Raw genomic sequence first — 10,294 nt, 5'->3', positions numbered from 1 at the left:
CAGACTTGGTTATAGATTGACAAGGTGTTGGTTCTAGATTTACATGTTTGGTTCTGGATTAACACGTTATATTTATACCATGTACAGACTTGGTTCTGGATTGACAAGGTGTTGGTTCTAGATTTACTTGTTTGGTTCTGGATTTACATGTTTGGTTCTGAATTAACACGTTATATTTATACCATATACAGACTTGGTTTTGGATTGACAAGGTGTTGGTTCTAGATTTACATGTTTGGTTCTGGATTGACACGTTATATTTATACCATGTACAGACTTGGTTCTGGATTGACAAGGTGTTGGTTCTAGATTTACATGTTTGGTCCTGGATTGACACGTTATATTTATACCATGTACAGACTTGGTTCTGGATTGACAAGGTGTTGGTTCTAGATTTACATGTTTGGTTCTGGATTGACACGTTATATTTATACCATGTACAGACTTGGTTCTGGATTGACAAGGTGTTGGTTCTAGATTTACATGTTTGGTTCTGGATTGACACGTTATATCTATACCATATATAGACTTGGTTCTGGATTGACAAGGTGTTGGTTCTAGATTTACATGTTTGGTTCTGAATTAACACGTTATATATATACCATATACAGACTTGGTTCTGGATTGACAAGGTGTTGGTTCTAGATTTACATGTTTGGTTCTGAATTAACACGTCATATCTATACCATATACAGACTTGGTTCTGGATTGACAAGGTGTTGGTTCTAGATTTACATGTTTGGTTCTGAATTAACACGTCATATCTATACCATATACAGACTTGGTTCTGGATTGACAAGGCGTTGGTTCTAGATTTACATGTTTGGTTCTGGATTAACACGTTATATTTATACCATATACAGACTTGTTTCTGGATTGACAAGGTGTGGGTTCTAGATTTACATGTTTGGTTCTGAATTAACACGTTATATTTATACCATATACAGACTTGGTTCTGGATTGACAAGGTGTGGGTTCTAGAATTACATGTTTGGTTCTGAATTAACACGTTATATTTATACCATATACAGACTTGGTTCTGGATTGACAAGGTGTTGGTTTTAGATTTACATGTTTGGTTCTGGATTAACACGTTATATTTATACCATATACAGACTTGGTTCTGGATTGACAAGGTGTTGGTTCTAGATTTACATGTTTGGTTCTGGATTGACACGTTATATTTATACCATATACAGACTTGGTTCTGGATTGACAAGGTGTTGGTTCTAGATTTACATGTTTGGTTCTGGATTGACACGTTATATTTATACCATATACAGACTTGGTTCTGGATTGACAAGGTGTGTTGGTTCTAGATTTACATGTTTGGTTTTGGATTGACACGTTATATTTATACCATATACAGACTTGGTTATGGATTGACAAGGTGTTGGTTCTAGATTTACATGTTTGGTTCTGGATTGACACGTTATATTTATACCATATACAGACTTGGTTATGGATTGACAAGGTGTTGGTTCTTGATTTACATGTTTGGTTCTGGATTGACACGTTATATATATACCATATACAGACTTGGTTCTGGATTGACAAGGTGTTGGTTCTAGATTTACATGTTTGGTTCTAGATTTACATGTTTGGTTCTGGATTGACACGTTATATTTATACCATATACAGACTTGGTTATGGATTGACAAGGTGTTGGTTCTAGATTTACATGTTTGGTTCTGGATTAACATGTTGTATTTATACCATGTACAGACTTGATTCTGGATTGACAAGGCGTTGGTTCTAGATTTACATGTTTGGTTCTGGATTGACAAGGTGTTGGTTCTAGATTTACTTGTTTGGTTCTGGATTTACATGTTTGGTTCTGAATTAACACGTCATATCTATACCATATACAGACTTGGTTCTGGATTGACAAGGTGTTGGTTCTAGATTTACATGTTTGGTTCTGAATTAACACGTCATATCTATACCATATACAGACTTGGTTCTGGATTGACAAGGCGTTGGTTCTAGATTTACATGTTTGGTTCTGGATTAACACGTTATATTTATACCATATACAGACTTGGTTCTGGATTGACAAGGTGTGGGTTCTAGATTTACATGTTTGGTTCTGAATTAACACGTTATATATATACCATATACAGACTTGGTTCTGGATTGACAAGGTGTTGGTTCTAGATTTACATGTTTGGTTCTGAATTAACACGTTATATTTATACCATATACAGACTTGGTTCTGGATTGACAAGGTGTGGGTTCTAGATTTACATGTTTGGTTCTGAATTAACACGTTATATTTATACCATATACAGACTTGGTTCTGGATTGACAAGGTGTTGGTTTTAGATTTACTTGTTTGGTTCTGGATTTACATGTTTGGTTCTGAATTAAAACGTTATATTTATACCATATACAGACTTGGTTCTGGATTGACAAGGTGTGGGTTCTAGATTTACATGTTTGGTTCTGGATTGACACGTTATATTTATACCATATATACGACTTGGTTATGGATTGACAAGGTGTTGGTTCTAGATTTACATGTTTGGTTCTGAATTAACACGTTATATATATACCATATACAGACTTGATTCTGGATTGACAAGGCGTTGGTTCTAGATTTACATGTTTGGTTCTGGATTCACATGTTATATAGATACTATATACAGACTTGGTTCTAGATTTACATGTTTGGTTCTGGATGCTTACGTTATATCTATACCATAAACAGATTAAATCATTTGGTTCTGAATTAACATGGTGTTGGTTCTAGATTTACATGTTTGGTTCTGGATTGACACGTTATATTTATACCATATACAGACTTGGTTCTGGATTGACAAAGTGTTGGTTCTGGATTTACATGTTTGGTTCTGGATTGACACGTTATATTTTTACCATAAACAAACTTGGTTCTGGATTGACACGTTATATTTATACCATATACAGACTTGGTTTTGGATTGACAAGGTGTTGGTTCTGGATTTACATGTTTGGCTCTGGATTGACACGTTATATATATACCATATACAGACTTGGTTCTGGATTAACAATGCGTTGGTTCTAAATTTGCATGTTTGGTTCTGGATTAACACGTTATATATATTCCATATACTGACTTGGTTCATAATTACACCTTATATATATATATAGACATAGGTGTATCGTTGTTCAGTCTTTTTCGAAGGGAAAGAAGATTTTAAAAATTCAGAGGGGAAAAATACAGTGTAAGTATAACAATAAATTACAGAGATTTACGTTACAATAACATGAGGGTCTGGATGGGGTATTCATAGAGAAATATGGCAAAAAAATATAACACGTATAATGAATAGAGAAAAATGAGCAGAAAATATAAAGAATAGAGAATAACTGGAAAATAAAAGAATTGTGTAATACTTTACTGATTAGAGAAATGAACGATGTACAGAATAAAGAAATCCTCCAATTACAGAAAATTTTAATTGTAAAATTATTTAAGCGTTATTCTTACAGATAAAGAAAAATGCCCTAAAAATTTAAAGAAGACAGAAATTAAGGATCCCCCATCCATACCCTCTTACATGGCTTCATCCTTATTTTACTTAAGGGGACGGGCATTTGATATTCTGGGTTTTTGTGGATTGGCTATTTATTTACATCTGTTCATGGCTACGCATGCATATTTTTTTTAGCGGATTTCCTCCTCCCACCCCTCCCCCGAAAATCAAATAGTCGTCCACTAAACAGAACGAAGAAAAAAATCGCTTTCGTTTTGACGCTTTAATAATGTAGACATTTAGTAGATAATCATATTAATTTTTTTTGTCATTTAAAGATTTTTAATCATTTACATGCCTACATAAATAAACTACGTCAAATAAATCTTTCTCTTTAAATTCCAACCTCTGTTTTACTCATAAATAGTTTCACTTTCTGGTCAATGAACTTAAGTTATTTAAATCAAAGTAATTTTCACGGGGGAGAAAATGCATGTGTAATAGTAATCGTATTTTAATATTTTAGAAATACTCATAAATGTAGTAATTATAGACATTGTGTCATGATCGTTCTGTCTGATATCTTTGAAAAAAACACATATTACATTCTAATTTTGAATAAGACTAATTTAATATGTATAAAACTGGGACTAATAGATAAATGTTTCAATTAGTCCCAGATATAAAATAAATACACATTTTTTTTTACTTTACTGGTACAGTGAAGCGTTCATCAACCCAATACCTAAGCTTTCAATAATTTCTTTTTTTTTTTGGTACAATTGTATCTTCAAAATTAAGGTCAACAAGCGTTTGTCAATAATTACGATAGAACTGGAACCAAATATTCATGAGGGTCTGGATGGGGGTTCCTTTATATCTTTATTCTTTAATTTTTTTAGATCATTTCTCTATATTTATTATTTATTTTGCATGCCCATTATTCTTTATTCTTTATAATTGTTCACCATACTCTTCTCTATTTTTTTTATTATCATTTTTGCCAATTTTTCTCTATTCTTTATTTATTCTGCACCTTTTTTTTTACCATTATTCTCTTTTCTGTAAACCCCATCCAGACTCTCATTCATCAGTGCCAAACAGAACATAAATTTATGTGTCTTTAACAGAGCAAGATATTTAAATGTTGCCATTTAATTCGTGCATTTTTTTATTATCAGTTCAGCAGTTTAATGATGTCCATTGATAATTGTGTAGAAAGTGTGTTTATATCAGCTACTTAATTTGATAATAAGTCCTGTATCGTGACAGTTCACATTATCTTTTGGGTAGATATATATGTCTATTAGTAGGCTATAACGCATGTGTAACATATGGTTCTATTTTCACTTCCGGCTCTTAATTGACATAGGTTCTGTTTTCACACACGCTGATGGGTACTGTTGGTTGTTTTTGTCAGATACGATTTACTCGGATTTACACCTAACATGTTGGCGATTTTCGGTATAAAGCTAGCGGTTGAACAAAATGATTATTATCAGAAATCACCAAATTTAAAACGTCCTTGATTTACGTTTTGTCGACGAAGTTAAAATTACCGCCAACTGAGACTTCAACTCCGTGTCATATTAGTCACAGCCGTTATACAATATTCCTGCGCTTTGTGCCATTTGGCAACTGTAAACGACTTGTAATTAGAGATTTTCGGCGATGAAATAATTCATGCAATTGTTCTTTGACATCTTGGCCAAAAGCACAGGGGATAATAAACTACATAAGGATTTCTATTGAGCACTACTTCCTATGTGCAACTTCAAAACTTTTGGGTGGTTCGACGATCATTTAAGGTTTTTCTGGTCATATTTTTTGTATTCCAGAATTAAAAGTATGAAAAAAGTGTTCAATTAGTTATAAATAACATAATAGCCAGCCAGATAATAACAATGGCACATATTTCAGCATTTATTGGGTAGAACACAAATCTAGGGTGCTCGCATAAAGCAGCTTAACTGCTTAAAAATGTGATTGTAAATAGCGGTAGAACCGATTTACTTTAGCCTTGATGCTGACGTACTCAAACATCTATTGAACAGTACACAACAATGGCAAGTATGTTAAATTGAACTAGTGTTACAGTGATGCTATGCTACTCTATGGCAAGTAAGGATGTAGAAATTTGATGTAAATATTCATACCACTGCAGATTTGAAAACATCCAGATCCCATATTCGTGACATTAATGTTATATATTGATCTCATTTTGGATCATTTTGGAAAACAACTTCACTGAAAGAGACGCATATAAATGCATAATAAGTCAATAAAACCATCTGATGAACCTTGAACTGTGCATATGATGATCCATAATTCTGCCAAGTTTGAAGTGAATCAAACAATGGAAAAATAAGTTGGTTTGGACAAACAGATGGACGGGCATACAGGCTATTTCTTATATACCAACCTAACTTTGTGTATAATCAAGTTTCTTTTAGTCTTTTTATTATTTATGCTTGAGAAATGAAGGTGTTGGAGTGCTTACAATATGCTAAATAATTCATATTTCTTAGGGCATGAATTGTTTTAAAATAGTTGATTGGCATTGATTTAGGAACTAGCCCCAGACATTGCTGATAAACCTTAGATGTAATTTTCATAATAATCCTACTAGAAATGTAGGCTTGAGAGGGCAAACAATGAAATTTTCCAAATATCTTATATTTCCAAGGAGCACAAGTTCTATAATAAACTGTTATCACAGAGATATGTCTCGCCTTTTTGTAATTTTGATAATGCAAATGTTGAAATTAAAATAGCAATACTTTGACATGTAAGTTATGCAAATATTCAAAGTCGATGAACCATGACTGAAGGTACATGGCTAAACAATCTCCATGGAATGAGATGTGCCAATGCTAATACAACTGCATACCAAATACCATTGACTTATTATAAGTCGTTCCTTTTAAACAAACCTAAACACAAACATTAACTTGTAAACTATGTAAAAGTTTCAAAGTCAATGAACCATGATCAGGGATTGGGCTATATAATCTCCATGGAAACGATACTTGCAAATGCCAATAAATTTGCATACCAAATATCATTGACTTAACATTAGCAGTTCATCTTAAACTGATCTAATCACAAACTAATACATGTAAACTAAGCAAAAGTTTCAAAGTAAATAGACCATGACTGAGGGGGCGGGGCCAAATATTCTCCATGGAAATGAGATGTGCTAATGCTTATACAACTGAACACCAATTAACATTGGCCTACCATTAATGGTTCCCCTCGAACTGACCTAATCACAAACTAATACATGTTAACTTAGCAAAATTTTTAAAGTCTATAGACCATGACTAAGGGGGCGGAGCCAAATAATCTCCATGGAAATGAGATATGCCAATGCTTATACAACTGCATACCAAATATCATTGACCTACCACTAGTGGTTCCCCATAAATTGACCTAATCACAAACTAATACATGTAAACTATGAAAAGTTTCAAAGTCAATAGACCTTGACTGAGGGGGCGGGGCCAAATAATCTCCATGGTAATGAGATGTGCCAATGCTAATACAACTGTATACCAAATATCATTGAACTACCACTAGAGGTTCACCATGAACTAGACCTAATCACAAACTAATACATTGTTGACGCCGTTGCCACTGACGCCAGAAACAGCATACCTATGTCTCGCTTTTTTACTCCGTCCAAGGCGAGACAAAAATAGTTGTTTGGCACTGATTTTCGAACATGTCAGAGACATTGCCAACAAGAACCTTTAATATAAATTTCATAATAAAATGCTCCGCAGGGCGCAGCTTGATACGACCGCAGAGGTCGAACCCTGAACAGTTGGGGGAAGTATGGACACAACATTCAAGCTTGATACAGCTTTGGATTTGGATTGTGATTAAATATTTGACACAGCATAGGTTTCTAACACAGATTGAATGTGGTCTAAGAACTTAAAAATTTTAAATTGGACATTCATCTATTATGGTCCAATATCCAAAATCTAAATACATGGTTAGATTCAGCATATCAAAGAACCCCAATAATTCAATTTTTGATGAAATCAAACAAAGTTTAATTTTGGACCCTTTTGACCTCAATGTGGACAAAGTTGATAACGGGGCCCAAAAATCAAAAATCTAAATACATGGTTAGATTCAGCATATCAAAGAACCCCATATATTCAATTTTTGTTGAAATCAAACAAAGTTTAATTTTGGACCCCGATTTGGACCAACTTGAAAACTGGGCCCATAATCAAAAATCTAAATACATGTTTAGATTCAGCATATCAAAGAACCCTAAGAATTCAATTTTTGTTAAAATCAAACTAAGTTTAATTTTGGACCCTTTGGACCTTAATGTAGACCAATTTGAAAACGGAACCAAAAATTAAGAATCTAAATACACGGTTAGATTCGGCATATCAAAGAACCCCAATAATTCAATTTTTGATGAAATCAAACAAAGTTTAATTTTGGACCCTTTTGACCTCAATGTGGACAAAGTTGATAACGGGGCCCAAAAATCAAAAATCTAAATACATGGTTAGATTCAGCATATCAAAGAACCCCATATATTCAATTTTTGTTGAAATCAAACAAAGTTTAATTTTGGACCCCGATTTGGACCAACTTGAAAACTGGGCCCATAATCAAAAATCTAAATACATGTTTAGATTCAGCATATCAAAGAACCCTAAGAATTCAATTTTTGATGAAATCAAACAAAGTTTAATTTTGGACCCTTTGGACCTCAATGTGGACCAATTTAAAAACGGGGCCCAAAATCCAAAAACTAAATACACGGTTAGATTCAGCATATTAAAGAACCCCATGAAATCAAGAATAAAACCCCATTGAAATTGGTCAAGAAATAAGCAATTTATAGGAAGTATCTTCTTTTGCACAATCCTGTGCTATTAAATATTTCTTGCTATTCTTAATGTAGACCAATTTGAAAACGGAACCAAAAATTAAGAATCTAAATACACGGTTAGATTCGGCATATCAAAGAACCCCAATAATTCAATTTTTGATGAAATCAAACAAAGTTTAATTTTGGACCCTTTTGACCTCAATGTGGACAAAGTTGATAACGGGGCCCAAAAATCAAAAATCTAAATACATGGTTAGATTCAGCATATCAAAGAACCCCATATATTCAATTTTTGTTGAAATCAAACAAAGTTTAATTTTGGACCCCGATTTGGACCAACTTGAAAACTGGGCCCATAATCAAAAATCTAAATACATGTTTAGATTCAGCATATCAAAGAACCCTAAGAATTCAATTTTTGTTAAAATCAAACTAAGTTTAATTTTGGACCCTTGGGACCTTAATGTAGACCAATTTGAAAACGGAACCAAAATTTAAGAATCTAAATACACAGTTAGATTTGGCATATCAAAGAACCCCAATAATTCAATTTTTGATGAAATCAAACAAAGTTTAATTTTGGACCCTTTGGACCTCAATGTGGACCAATTTAAAAACGGGGCCCAAAATCCAAAAACTAAATACACGGTTAGATTCAGCATATTAAAGAACCCCATGAAATCAAGAATAAAACCCCATTGAAATTGGTCAAGAAATAAGCAATTTATAGGAAGTATCTTCTTTTGCACAATCCTGTGCTATTAAATATTTCTTGCTATTGCGCAATACTGTACAATTGACAATTTCTTGCTATTGAGCAATATTGTGCTATTGGATATTTCTTGCTATTGCGCAATACTGTGCAATTGAAGATTTCTTGCTATTGCGCAATACTGTGCAATTGAAGATTTCTTGCTATTGTGCAATACTGTGCAATTGAAAATTTCTTGCTATTGCACAATACTTATTATATAATAATTTACACATCCTGTTTGGTGTGTATCTCCTACCATATCATTATTATTTGATTTTAAATATAAATCAGAAATAACCAACTTAAAATGGAAAATTTTAAAAGAAACAAAAAAGGAAAAAAAGGAAAAAAAATAAATCCCCCCCCAAAATTTTTTGAACCCCCATTATGATTCATCACCCCCAAACTCAATCCCAGCCTTCCCTTTGTGGTATGGTACCTTGCAGTACAATTTCAGAGAGATCCATACACTTGAACACAAGTTATTGTCTGGAAACTAGAAAAAAATGTGTTTTTTGGCCCCTTTTTGGCCCCAAATTCCTAAACGTTTAGGGCAATTACCCCCAAACTCAAACCCAGCTTTCCCTTTGTGATATGGAACCTTGTAGTACAATTTCAGAAAGATCCATACACTTACACACAAGTTATTGTCATGAAACTAGAAAAATGCTTGTTTTTTGCCCCTTTTTTGGCCCCTAATTCCTAAAATTTGGAGGCAATTACCTCCAAAATCAATCCCAGCATTCCTTTAGTGGTATGGAACCTTGTGGTACAATGTCAGAGAGATCCATACACTAACACACAAGTTATGTCTGGAAGTTACAAAAATGCTTATTTTTGGCCCCTTTTTGGCCCCTAATTCCTTTACTGTTATTACCATAACCCCCAAAATCAATCCCAACCTTCCTTTTGTGGTATTGAACCTTGTGGTAAAATTTCATAAAGATCCATTCACTTAAACTAAAGTTAGAGTGCGAAAACCAATGTGTCTTTGGACGACGCCGGACGACGACACCAACGTCATACCAATATACGACCACAAAAATTTTTTTGCGGTCGTATAAAAAATGTAGAAAGAATTGTACACATGAGAGCTCTAACAGGAAGGGACAGATGGACAGATGGAGGCAGACAGATGAACTCTGCCTGGTTTCCTTGTGAATGGGACATTACTTGACCCTTATCACATAAATGTGTGTACACAAAAAATTATTTATA

The 10,294-nt window shown here is 33.6% G+C and overlaps 1 long non-coding RNA gene across 1 annotated transcript; it reads right to left on the bottom strand.

The window, feature by feature from the left end:
- Window positions 1-7,190: 7,190 nt before the first annotated feature.
- LOC127729085 (uncharacterized) lies at window positions 7,191-10,146 on the bottom strand. Its single transcript, XR_007994509.1, has 2 exons — window positions 8,782-10,146; window positions 7,191-7,801 (listed from the first exon to the last, which is right to left on the bottom strand). It is a non-coding gene; the product is annotated as an uncharacterized LOC127729085 (long non-coding RNA).
- Between the last annotated feature and the right edge of the window lie 148 nt (window positions 10,147-10,294).

This window comes from Mytilus californianus, unplaced genomic scaffold (assembly GCF_021869535.1).
Source record: "Mytilus californianus isolate M0D057914Y unplaced genomic scaffold, xbMytCali1.0.p SCAF_2, whole genome shotgun sequence".
Taxonomy (NCBI): Eukaryota; Metazoa; Mollusca; class Bivalvia; order Mytilida; family Mytilidae; genus Mytilus; species Mytilus californianus.
Note: the sequence above shows the minus strand (reverse complement) of the source record. Positions and strands in the feature narration are given on the sequence as shown.